Raw genomic sequence first — 13676 nt, 5'->3', positions numbered from 1 at the left:
TGTTACAGCATTTGCTGCTGGAAAATTTATCCATGAATAGTATACCTCTGTCTGCCGATATTCGTGTGCCTCAATTACGAATATGACTGTGCCACCTCTAGGTGTCAGTCCGTTTTCTATAAGTTTTAAGGTTATAGATTTCCTTTTGATGACCGGGATGAGTATTATCTCCGGGTCTGCATTTTGTAGTGCAGTATCAGCTTCTGCGAGTTCAGTTGCTAATCTAACTGCCTCTCTTTCATCATCACTGTCTACCATTTTACCGACATGATGGTTATTTCTTTTGTTTGCAGATCAGGTTTCTTATGGAAACAAAGATTAGATGCACAATATTTTGGAACAGTGTATCCTTCAACGTTGACTATACCAAGAACCATACATAGGAGTTCCCTCCTGCGAGGTCTGGCGGATATGACCTTTCACCCACTCCAGACGTCTTTGGAGTATAATGGGAAAAAGGGGTCTGAATGAGAAAGCACGACTGAGTTACTCTAAATGTCTTACGTTAGTTTTATCGCCCTTTCCAAACGCGTTGGGCGCCATGTAGTGTAGTTCCTATTATCCCAATAGGCTCTGCGCATTGGAATAATACCTTCAATAGTATAGGCCTAGACAGACGTTAACTAGGTCTACTACTGTCGATATTAGACTTAAAGTTTTGGGTTTGCCAGCTAGCTCAGAGTTCACTAGAAACTTTCTCGAGTGTTCAGGAAGGAATTAACTTCCCTGATTAGACAAGAAGGGATTTAGTTTCTGACAACCATAGAACATGACAACTTTGCTCTCCCCTAATCAAGAGTGTATCTCGAGAGTCGTGTGAACAAAAGGCAATTTATTTTACTCAGTCAGTACGTGCATTCTTAGTCTCATCAGAATGTAGAGAAAAGGAAGAGACGGGCGTGTTCAATAAAAAGGTGTTATTTATTGATCAGTCTCTTTTCTCGTACAAGAGAAATGGATCGATATTATTGCAATACTTATGGTTAAGTAAAGTGCATACATTAGAAGCAGAAGTATAAAATAATACTGTAAAAACATTGATATGGTTTCTAAGCCATATGAAGGTTTAAAATGAATAAAATATATTACATACACATATACATTTGACTAAACGTACTCAACTGGTGTTTCTAAATAAGCCTACCCCGTGTACCTGACCTAAGTCTAATACGTGGGCGGGAATAGAAAGTTATAGTTTAAGTTAAGTTTGTTTTTGCCAAGTGACTGACTAAAGAATTCTCTGTGAGAGGTTATTCAGTTCTGTACCTGGAAGTTAGGATGAATGAGGGATGGTATCTCTCTTCTCTGCTCTCGATATTCCAGGCTGCCTGCGAGGGCTACCCGGAAACGCCGGTGCTGGATTTCTCGGCAGGAGAAAGCAGCGCGTCTCGTTCTCAGCGCGTCAGGAAGGCGGGGCTGCGCCAGCGGGGTCTGCTCTGCTCTGGGCTTCGGCAAGTATGGCTGCTCCGTCTCGTCACCACCGCGTGTGTTTGCATAGGGCAATATCGGTAATATTTATACCTTTAAGGTGCCGAGATTGACGTAAGGATGGACATAGATACGTCAATAAGGATGTCATACGACCAGGTCGTTAGCACATTCTTTTGCTGAAGTTCTCGGTGAAATCAAAACAATGGCCGCAGGGTTTTTCCCAGGTTGTCATAGGTTTGATTTGTTATGAGAACTCCGTATGCCTTATCAGGGGCTGGAGGAATATCGCTTGTCTAATTAGATCGCAAGCGTTATGACCTAATCAGATAACACGTTCCTGTGCCGTAGTGTGGCTTCGTCAGATAACGGTATCTGCATCATGGGGGTTTGCTGCCTCATGGGCAGACTGCTAGTTAACTTGTTGGTTTGTTAACCAGAATAGGGTCAGGAATAGGGGGATCGATTCAGAACCTATAGGAATACATCACAAGTATGTTACTCTGATTGTGGATGGGGTGGGGTAGGGTGGGTGCTGGTGTATGTAAATTTGGGCAGCATTTCTGGCCTTAGTACAGACCAGTGTTGAACAGTCACACCTATGGTGGGCTCTTCAGTCTTAAGAGCAGGGTGCCCCTGCATGAGCAGGACACCCCTACAAACCCAAGAGTGGATGCTGCAGGCTTTGTAAGTATCAAACATGTTGGAATCATACCCCAAAACCGATTCCAATGTTGGAAGTATGATCCCATGTACTGAGGGGCTCCCCTAGGGTACCCCACGTACTACAGGTACCCGCCTTTCAGGGTCTGACAGTAAGCTAGTGCTGCTGCCCACCACAGACACAATTCTGCCCACCTGCTGCTGAGCCAAGCTTGAGCAGTGGAAGGTGGAACAATAGGTTTCCTGTTACAGGGAGGAGTGACCTGCTCCCGAGCAGGACTTAGTGTATTCGAATGGGGTGAGAGCGCTTGCCAGTGCCACCAGATTGCTTTGATGGCACTTTTGGTGCCCTCCTTGTATACTCCAATTTGAACCAGTTAAGGGGAGCCGTTGGCTCTCGCTCTGGAGCGAAACTGGACAAAGGATATGGGAGTATCCTACCCTCTGTCCAACCCTACTTAAGGAGTTGCCTGTGGTTGGGTCCTCAGATTCATCGTGGGACAGGACCCAAGACTAAACCAGTTGCAATGTCATCCTGTGCCCCAACATTTTGCTGAATGGTACTGGTGGTAACTGATTCTAACTGACCCTGGGCTCTGCCTAACCAGGTCCAGGGCCAGTGAAATGCTGAAATAGACACATTTAGAAGATAGTGAAAACACCAACATACACTAGGGTACATTATGGTTTGGGGAACCTCTGTGATTGGCATGACCTACCCCCTAGGGCCCTAGTGCATATTAGGGCAGGGGGATTGCAACTACCTAGAATACCCTATTATAAATATAACATGGCAGTTTGGAGGCCAGCAGCTTTTTCTGCACTTGCATATGTGCACTGCTGAGGTCAGTTTAAAAGTAAATTGTGCTCAAACTCGACTTTGGGGCACTTACTAACCTACAATATTTTGGCTTATTAGGAAACCCCAGGGCTTCCCTAGGTGTCCCAGGGGTGAGAGGTCAGTTATTTATAAGGTAGACCCTTATAAAATGAGTTTAATATGCCCTGGGTTAAGTGAAATTTCACATTTCACTACCCCCATTGTAATAAAGTGCTGCCCAAATTCGACTTTGATGCTAGGAGCCCTGTGGAGGGAAGATCTGCAATATTGCTACAGATTCAGAACCCCTAAAGTCTCCCCTAGTTGTACCATGGGTGGGGGTCCTGTTGATGTTATGTTATGTTAAATACATTTGTATCGCGCTCAGCTACTCGGTACAGTGTCCCGGCGCGTGCAGAGGTAAAGGTGGACAGAGCCAACGACTAGAACAAGAATGTTTTGAGTTGTTTTTTAAACAGCACAAAATCCTGAGTGCTTCGAAGCACCCAGGGAAGGGCATTCCAGGACGCACTAGCTTTCCAAAGAAGCGAATAGCCTCCCAGCGTATGGCGCTTAAATCTGGGGGTCTGCATCAGGAGTTGCGAGGAGGATCTCAGCTGATATAAGCAAAGTACCTATAAAATATGTTTTTGTAAGTCCTGGTGCTGGAAAAATGGTCCAGGTCATTTTTTCCCATTAAAAATCCCCTTCCACATAGGTTAACATAGCCGGAAGTTATTAACTAATAACTCTTGATAGGAGAGGGCTAGAAGTACCATTGAAAGACTTCCCCGAATGGTATTAATAAACTCAAGAATATGATATGGTTGAATTTCTCCTAAAGTGTACATACAAGAAGGTATAAGACGTTCTTGTTTGTAAGTTCAGATTCTACCTTCAAGTGGTCTGTCCTGATTGGTCAGAGTTAAGTGGTTTAGCCAGGCTGCCTTGAAGAGGTGATAAAGAGCCCCTGGGGTTAACCAGCTCTGCTGGGAGGGCAGTGTGCTGCTACACAGGAATGCCAAAGCATGGGGAGGAGTCGTAAACCATGGTCTTCAAAGAGAAGAGGAGGCCTTAGTGTCATTTACAACTCTAAACTTTTCACTTCAGCCAGAGCTAGGCTTATGGAAGGAATGCACAGATGCAAGGTGGAGAGTTTATGAAAAGTAGCCATCCTATGGGTGTGTTTAGCCAGCTCTTACCTCCCTGCTGGAAGATCAGCCATTATGAATTTGGAGGATTTGAGGCACTCTGGGACAAAATAATACCACACTCTACAGGATGTGGTCATATTCTTGGGGAGTTGCCCTGTTCCCATTGGTCAGCAGTGACTTCCTGCTTGACCTAGATAACTGCGAATAAGTATCTGAGAGGGGCAGAGTCTCTCAGATCAGCTGCTTGAAACTTAAGGAAGCAAGCTGTTGCCATGCTGAGAAGTTGGGGTGCAAATTCTAAGGCCTGCCCTCTGAAGACTGAACCAGCTGAAACTACAGCCCTGTGAATTACCTTGCTGTAAGAGAACTAAAGAGTGGACTCCCTGCAAGCTACAGGTAACAGAGCTCACCTGGACCATCACCACCAAGGATCCTCAACCTGGAGAAATACCAGTGGATTTGTAAGGGTTTTTTCCAAGTGGATGGTGGGAACTGACGTCCTCAACTTTCAAAGACCATCTTGGAGCTTCCAGACCCTTGGAATGAGTATGAGGCACTTTGGGACCCTTTGGGGAACTTCAGGAAGAAGTTCTAGAAGTTTGGAGAACTTTGGAGCAACTTTGAAAAAAAGCTCCATAAGGGGACCTATTCAACTGGGCCAGCCAAGCCGCCTGCCTTCAACCGCGAACGGCCAAGCCATCCAGGTTCGTTCTGCTATATGCTACGTAGGTCCCACTTCCATAGTTTGACCGGGATTAGAAGAAATCCAAGGCCGGTGAACTCTCACCGAATCCGGCCTGGTGAAGAGCATCGGGGGACCTCGCAAGAAAAAGCTTCGTAAAAGTGTCTAAGTCTGAACGAAGAAAAGGTGACCGGGAAAACAAAGCCTTTAACCGCGTGTCGGCCTAGATCCTGGGTTTGCTCCGCTGAAATGCTCCGGAGGTCAAACTTCCATAAGTTTGACCGGAAGCTCATCGCAAGGCAATCTGGCAAACCCTCACCGAATCAGGACTGGCTGAGAGCTTCGAGGGACCCGGGAAGAAAAGCTCCAGAAAAGTTTGTGATCGGGGCCTACCGCGAGTGGTAGCCGCTCAGGCCTCCATTGCGGTCGGCATGAAATTTTTACTTTGAGCCAGTCTATCGCAACTAGATATCCCAATAAGGTGCTATATGTTTCTAAGTGCTATATGATGCTAAATCTTTGAAAATTCATATTTCCGGTTCCCTACATTGGATTTTTGTCGTTTTGGTGTCATTTTAAAGATACAAATATTTCCTATTTGTATACATTCGTGTTAGATTTTTATTATGTGTTGTGTTTATTTATTGAATTTGTGTTTTTAAAAGCTTTACATACATGTCTTTGAAGTTAAGCCTGCCTGCTCGCAGCCAAGCTACTAAGGGTTGAGCATAAGAGTAATTTTCTAAGACCTATGCTAAGTCCTATCATGTTAGTGGCCTTATTGCCAGTGGCAGACCCACATTTGCCCCTACCAATAATCCACTTTCCAACAGAAACCATATCACTCTTTGACCATCTGGACACTTGGACTTTGCTGAACTCCACCTGGAACCGAAATTGCCTCAAGGAAGACTCCTGCTGATCCTGGTTTTGCTGTTCTACAAGTTTTCTTCATCATCTGTGTATGTGCTTCATTCAGGATCATCAACAGACCTGTGGGCATCAAGAACACCCAAAGTATTCTATCTTAGAGTGAAGGAGTCACTCCCCTGCAACTCCAGGCACAAAAACAAAGCGGACCAGGCTGCTGCTCCTGATGTCCCCAAAAACTTTGAAAGGCTCAGCAACACAGGTGGTCGTTCTGCAACTCCCTCGAGGTCTGGCCTATCTTATCTGAAATTTTGAGGTCTGTATCCCTCATCAGAACTGATGTGACCAAACCCCTGTGCACGTACAGCGTGCTCACCACATCCTCTGCTCCGTGTGCCTTCCTTTTTGGCGAGCTGCTCAAGATCCTCTTGCAAATCCTGTGCCTTTAGCCTGTGGGTCCTCTTGACGGTCTTCTTTGGCTTTAGTGGGCTCCCCTTCTTGCTCGGGGTCTGCTATGACTCTCCTGCTTGTGGTGAGTCCCTTGGACCTTGCTGATCCCAATTTTACTCCTTCTTTGCTGTCCATGCCATTTGCAGCTGCCAAGGCTTATTAGTGCTCCCACTGGACACTGGTCCTCTGGTTCTTGACTTCTGACGTGGGCAAGCTTGTGCATGGCTCCTGCTCTTCCTCAGCATTGCTTGGTCCTCACAGTTGCAGCAACAAGGTCACTGTCAACACTTCTTAACCATCCGCCATCGGGGGGCATTGCTCTCCGGTGCCTCCTGGTCGCCTCTGAGTGGCATAAACTCTGTCCCCTCTGCTTGCAGGTTCTTTACTTCAGAAATCCACCCTTGGATTCCTCCGGACCCTTCCACAGTCTTCTCCACAGCAACATCTTTCCTGAAGTCGTCCATTGTGGTCTAAAGCGGTTTCTGACATCACTTCGCACCTATGCACTTGGCTTCCCTGATGTAGGTATCCTTGGGTATCCAAAGGGTAGGAACACTCTCCAACCTTCTGTCTTACACAAGGTTTTTTCAGGGTTCACTGGGAAGGGACTGTGACTTCCCCGTAGACTTCTATTGGACACATGGCTGTGTTTCCACTCTGTACACAGTCTCAGTGGGGTTCCTGGGCACTTACCTTGGGTGGGGTTCCTGGGTACTTACCTTGGGTGGTTCCTTGTGACACCAGCTCCTCTGAGTCTTCTAGTCCAAGTCCCGACTTCGGTCATAGTTCGTATTCCACTCCTTTAGTATATGGTTTGTTCTCCCCCTGGAGACCACTGTATTTTGTTTTTACTTACCTATTTGCAATTGAAGTATTGTTGTGTATTTGTGTGGCTATCTCTGTGTAGGAGATATACCAATGTGTTAGTGAGTGTTGCATAATAAATAGAAATATTTTGATATATATGCTGCATGGTTCTTTTTCATTTAACCTACATTACATGATTAAACTGGTAAAATAAGGTGCTTAACACTCTTTCAAGATAAGCCTGAAGGCTGCTCTCCACAGCTACTACTCTGAGAACTTTCAAAGGTTCTCAAGGACCACTAAAATCACCATAAGGGTTGCCTGGATAGTGCAAGGTACATCACTTAAATAAGTGTGCACCATATACTAAGCTAGCCTCCTACAAGTGGGTATTAACCCACACCGTGACTAGGTATCACGGTGTAAAGAGTTCCCAATGATAAAGCATGCTGCCCATGGTGGGTGAGGGAAATCGTCATTTAAAAGGAATATTCCACGCCAGCTATGTTATACTGAACTACTCTTTTTCTTTCCAGTTTTAAACCCAGGTGTGGGTTTGTGTTTAAATATTAGTGTACTGGTGCTGGTCTTTAAATCTCCTCTGACCCTCCTTTTTGTGTTACTGTGACTGACCAATACCAGTGGTGCGTGGTGTTCCTCCCAGCATCTCACTCCAGCAAAGACAGATAGTAAATTAAACTAAGAAGTAAATAAGAATTAAAGGGGAGGACAGAAAAAAGGCCAGCGCCTCCAGGGAAGTTTCATCTCTCAAAGAAATGCAGCTCTTGGCACCAAATGACTCTCACAGAAGGTGATCTAATGAGAGCAGGTCCAGAGAAGAGTAGCAAAGAGAATGTGACTATCGCACAACTCCTGACATCGGCACTCCCAATCAATGTCAAGGGTTCCAAAATCAGCAAAATCTTGTTGGAACTGGCATGTGAGGAGGGGGCGGACTGGAAGCAGCGGTCAGGCAACAAGCCCCTCCCATCCCACCGATGTCAGCCAGCGGGCTGGTCGCGATCGGAGTTCATGGGGAGGGGCTGGTGACATCGGGGGAGGAGCCGGTGACGTCAGCGGACGGAGACATCCCAGAAAGCAGGCGAGGTGAGGCGCGGAAGCCAAATTGAGGGAGACAGAGAAGGCTGAAGTGAGCGACGGAGGAGGCAGAGACGAGGACGGAACGAGCGGAACGACGAGGAGCACCAGTGACGGCAGCTGTACACTGCGAGAACCCGGCGGGCTGTTGCGGAGTGAAGACACCCCGGGTCCCTACGCCACAACCCTGAAGACGTGGCCCAAGGCGAGTACTGCTCCGGGGGTCATTCTGGTGGGGTTGTTGGGGAAGCACTAAGCAGTGAGGCGCACGGGTGGCGGTTTTGAGCACCTCACGGTCCCTTTTTCCCTGATGACGGTAGCGCAAGACAGTAGAAAGCCCTGAAAGCCCGATAGTAATCCCGACCTGTTTTTTCTTTTCTCCCCCGGGCCCAAGCGAGAAAAAGAGACATAAGCCCATAGTCAAGAAGAGGTCCTCCGTCCTGGAAGGAAGAGAGAAGACCCCTGAAGAAGAGACAAGAAGAGGGTGTTACCCCTATTGCCTTATGATTTGCTTGTTTTTGTTCTTTGCTTCTGCGACAGTGCCCCAGCAGTACTGTGGTAATGTCCACGACTCTCTCGAGGAGGGCCTACAACTGAGTCATAAATTTAATAAACATTTCCTCAACCCACGATTGCGTTATGTGGTCCCTCCCTTATTTCCGTTTCGGTCACCCCACATCCTACAAAGTGGTGTCAGAAGTGGGATACGCATCTCAAAGTGTTGTAACATGACCCAACCCTTGCCCGTGGAGAGTATCATCGCTCAGCTAGCGGAGGGACAACAACACTTACAACTGGCATTAGAACAACAGGCCCAGACCGCATGGAGAGACAGAAAAGCCTTGCAGGATGCACTGAAAGAGCAGGCCACTGCAATCTTGAGACTCACAGACACAATAGTAAGAACCAAGGTGTGTCCCAATGTCCCGGGGTCCGTCTTACAAAAGTTCCAAGAGGGGAAGGACCCTGATTACTTTTTTTTTTTTTCTTTTTATTGGTTTCATCCTGTCAGTAATTTGAATCAGTCGTATACATAGCGAATCTGTACAACACCTCATTTCATCAATACACAGTTCTGCACATAGCATATATACAGTATCCTCCCGATTGTTCACAGCTTTCTTCAAACCTTGTCCCTCCACCCACCTCCCCTCACTCCTCATCCAGTCCCGAGTCATCACTTTTATTATCTGCTGGTGGATCACAAATACCTCCCCTGTATTCATTCCATGCCCCCCAGATTTTAGACCATTTTCTGGGGCATCCTCTATTACCAAACACTGCCTTTTCAGTTATCATAGCCTCATCAATGTTACTGCCCCTCGCTGATAAAGAAGGCACTTCCACCCCCCCACCTTTGTGCTATATTTCTTTTAGCTATCATTATTCCGAATGTGACCCAATTTTGCCCTTGGCGCGTGAGATAATTGGGCTCCCATATATTTAATAGACATCTGCGTGGTTCTGGTATAAGCGACACCCCCTGCACCTGTGACACAGTGCGCAGCACTTGCGTCCAGTACGCTGCTATTCTGGGACATTCCCATAAGTGTGAAAGAAAGTTCCCTCTTCTCCGCAGCCCCGGAGACAAAAGGGGTGGTCTATTCTTTTCATCTTGTGTAAAACCAATCTGGTGTAATAGGAGCGGTGCAGAATTTTAAGCTGTTCAAGTCTAAGGCCTGAGGGTATTCCCACCTCCCTCGGGGATGCCAACGCCTCCTGCCACTCCGAATCATCCATCTCTCCTATGTCCTGTGAGCACTTAACTTTCAGGGGGCCTGTGGGATCGGGCAAGTTGTTTACTAATTTACGATAAGTAAAAGAGGTAGCCTTCTTCTTCATGAAATCTGTCAGTAACCTATCCTCCATAGGTGACGCCTCAGGGACCTCAGAGCCAGGTGGTATCGCCGTCAACAGGGCATGTCTAATTTGTGTATATCTAAACAGTTCAGAGGGCGCCATTTCATATAGTTGTTGGAGACGCTCAAACGGCACCATTTCCCCTCCCTGCCACAGGTCCCCCACTGTTGATATTCCTATGTCATCCCATTGTTCGAAGCCCTTGCTGTTTCGAAGCTTTCCTAGTTTTTTGTTGTCCCATAGTGGTGTAAGTTGTGTCAGTACCCCCCGCCATCCCAGTTTTGTCTGCGCAATGTGCCACAACATCAGAGTATGCCGCAGTGGGCCAAACATTGTCAATGCCAATTTCTTATCATATAGGGGAGAGAGCATACTTCTTGTGCCAAGTTGCGCTCTATCTGCCTTATACGCTGGGTCGGATTGCGGGATATGATTAATCACCTTGAGATGTGCTGCCCAGTAATAGAGCTGCACATCAGGGAGCGCTATTCCTCCGTCATACCACCCTTTCACCAGTTTGGACTGAGCGATGCGCAGCGGCTAATTACTCCATAAGAGGCTGGAGACCTGCGTTGCAATTGCTTTAAAGTAAGTAGGCTGTGCCTGGTATGGTGTGTTCTCCAGACCGTATAGGAATCGAGGTAAAGCCATCATTTTAAAAAGCGCTGGCTTTCCCAATTACGTTAGTGGCAGTGTCTCCCAGCGATGCACATCTCTCCTAAGACGCTCCAGTGGGGGCTGTAGGTTTTTATTGAAAATTTCCCTGGAGTCAGCGGTGACATCAATCCCTAAGTATTTAAATGTACTTCCCGCTAGTGTTAGCGGGCATCCATCAGGAAGGAGTGGCGGAGGGCCATGAAGCACGTAGAGTATTGATTACGACCAATTAATGGTATATCCTGAAGCTACACTATAGGCCGTACACACATCCAAGAGGGTCATTATAGATTGCCTCGGGTTGGTAAAATATAGCAGGAGATCGTCGGCATAGAGGGATACTCGGTCCTCCCAGTCTTGCGTCCATTTAAGGCCCCGTATTGTTGGCTCCCACCTTATCCACGCCGCCAAAGGTTCAAGGACCAGTACAAAAAGTAACGGCGACAGTGGGCAGCCCTGGCGTGTGCCCCTTGCTAGGGAAAAGTCATTTGATATATGACCATTAGCGGTGACATGCGCTAGAGGCTTGGTGTATAGGAGTTGCACCCAGGAGGTACATTTAGGACCAAATCCCAAATGTTTTAGTACCGCAAAGAGAAATGGCCAGTTGACCATATCGAAGGCCATATGGGCATCCAATGAAAGCACCACCGCCTGTTCCTCTAAATACTCTGCACAGGCTAAACCCCGTGTAGTCTCCTTAAATTCAGGGCAGTGTTCCTGCCCGGCATGAATTCAGACTGGTCTGGATGTATGAGCGTTGTTAGGTGCGGCGTAAGTCGTCTAGCCAATAATTTTGCGAGGATTTTAGCTTCTGCATTTATGAGGGAGATGGGTCGGTACGAGGTACACCTATCTGCCGGCTTCCCGGGTTTTAAAATTGCCACTATTGTTGCCTTGCGTTGGTCTGGGGGTAGTTCACCCCTCTCCAGACTATCGAGGAACATATTTAACATGTGAGGTGCAATGGTGTCTGCTGTTCTTTTGTAAAATTCATTCGGGATCCCGTTCGGGCCCACGGCTTTGCCTGATTGCAGCGCCCGATGGCTTCTGTCAGCTCGTTCATCGTTAGGTCGCTCTCCAGTTCGTTTGCCGCTTCCGGCGTCAGTTTGGGCATGTTAAGATCTTGGATGTACGCCAGCGCCTCCCCCAAGGACATTACTGAGTCGGAGGAATAAATTGCTTGAAAGTGTCGTGCAAACATGTCCACTATCGTGTGTGGGTCGGTTGTGATCTCTCCTTCCTCCGTACAGAGCTGCGCTATCCATCTTTCACTTTTTTCTCTCCTGTCCAACCATGCTAGTAACTTCCCTGCTTTGTCACCGACTTCATATATTTTGTCGCGCGTATTCTGTATCTGTTGTTTAGTTAATGTTGTGAGATGTTCTTTATGCCTGTGCTGCTGGCGGCGGAGGTTGTCAGCTGTGTCAGGGGTGGGATCTCTAGCATGTGAGGCCTCCGCTGCATATAGTTCGGACTCTAGGTTCTGTAGTTCTACCTGTCCTTCCTTTTTATGTGTTTCTATGGATGAAATGGCCCGACCTCTGACCATCGTTTTAAATGCCTCCCAGAGGGTGGTTGGTGAGGCCACTGATCCTATATTTTCCTGGAAATAGTGATCAACTCCTTTTTTAATCTCCCGCCTGATTTTTGGTACCTGTAAGTATCCAGGGTGAATTGGATAGATTCTACGTCTTTTCTATTGGCAGTATGTGTACTTAAGCAATAGTGGGGAATGGTCGGAAATGGCCCGGGGTCTAATTTCTACAGTGTCTACATTTTTAAGACTACCCTGTGATCCCAGGAAATATTCTATCCTGGTCAGACTGTTATGGACCCCCGAGTGATACGTAAATTGGCGTTCTGTTGGGTGGTTTCTCCTCCATATATCTATAAGGCCCATTGCCTCCAAGAAACTCCCTAGGCGTGACCCTCCAGACGTACCCACTCTGGCCGGGAGTCTGTCCAAGGTGTCATGTAGAGTTGCGTTAAAATTCCCACCAATAAGGAGCTCTCCCTCTGGAAGTTCATGTAAGAACTTACTGAGATCTGGCAGAGCCACTGTATGTAATGCTGGGGGAAAATAGACAGACACTCTGTTAAGGGGTTGCCCCTCCCACTGCGTACTTATAGCTGCGAATCTCCCCTGTGTATCAGATTTAGTACTACGCACAATCAGTGGGAATTGTTTCTTCAGTAATATGCCTACTCCCCGTGAGCCCGATGTGAACTCTGAGTGAACTACCATTTTGTATCCCCAACTATCCATCGCTCTGCTAGCCGTACCAGTTAGATGTGTTTCTTGCAGCAGCACCACCGCCGGGCCCGTTCTCTTGGTGCTCTGCAAAACTATACCTCGCTTTATTTTATCCCCTAGACCCCTCACATTCCATGTAAGCAGGGAGAGAGTAGGCCTCGTGGTATCAGGGACCACCAAGGGTTCAACCTGCACCACGCCTTCCAATGTCGCTCCTGACATGTCTACCGGGACTATCAAAATTGGGTAGGATGAAATGGGAGCATTGCTCCAGGTTCTGTGCTACTGCATTACTGACCGTGTACTGATTCATATGATAAACTGCTTGAAAACAAATATGTAACAACCCCATTCTCCACGTTCCCCTCCCTGCCTCCCTGCCTTGCGGACTTAAAACTGCCCGCCACCCCAACTGAGTAGAGTGCTTGGTACCCAATCCCTTAAACATTACTTGCACGTATGGGAGCGGGAAGTCCAAGGAGGACCGCATCTTCCCCACGCCCCAGAGTCTGCTTCAGCTATAGTTCCATTGTCTTTACATCACCAAGGAGCGTCCGAGTCCACCTCAGCTCACAGTGTCCTCCAATCTCGCCTGCGACTGGTTGATGTCATCTTGATTTTGCTCATCATTCTCCGGATCTTCATTTCTCCCATGAGGTCGCTGATCTTTTTGTACTTTGCCGTCTCTTCCCGCCACTCTCCACCCCTCCAGCCAGTCATGGGCCTCCTCTGGTGTTTTGAAGAACCAAGTCTTGCCGTCTGCTACGACACGTAGTTTTGCCAGGAATAGCATGGAGTACGGCAGTTCATGGGCTCTCAGCGCCTTCTTAACCTCTAAAAAGCTTCTGCGTCTTGCTGTAACCGCTGCTGTGTAGTCTGGGAACAAGGAGATGACAGAATTCTGGACTCGGACTGGTGGTGCTACCCGGG

At 47.4% G+C, this 13676-nt stretch overlaps 1 protein-coding gene across 2 annotated transcripts in view; it reads left to right on the top strand.

Moving 5' to 3' along the window:
- The window catches only part of MAP3K3 (mitogen-activated protein kinase kinase kinase 3), a 2022699-nt gene that overhangs the window by 1879077 nt on the left and 129946 nt on the right, over positions 1–13676 (top strand). The gene's annotated exons all lie outside the window — the stretch shown is intronic.

Source organism: Lissotriton helveticus, chromosome 5_1, assembly GCF_964261635.1.
Source record: "Lissotriton helveticus chromosome 5_1, aLisHel1.1, whole genome shotgun sequence".
Taxonomy (NCBI): domain Eukaryota; kingdom Metazoa; phylum Chordata; class Amphibia; order Caudata; family Salamandridae; genus Lissotriton; species Lissotriton helveticus.
This window is presented reverse-complemented; position numbering and strand designations above follow the sequence as displayed.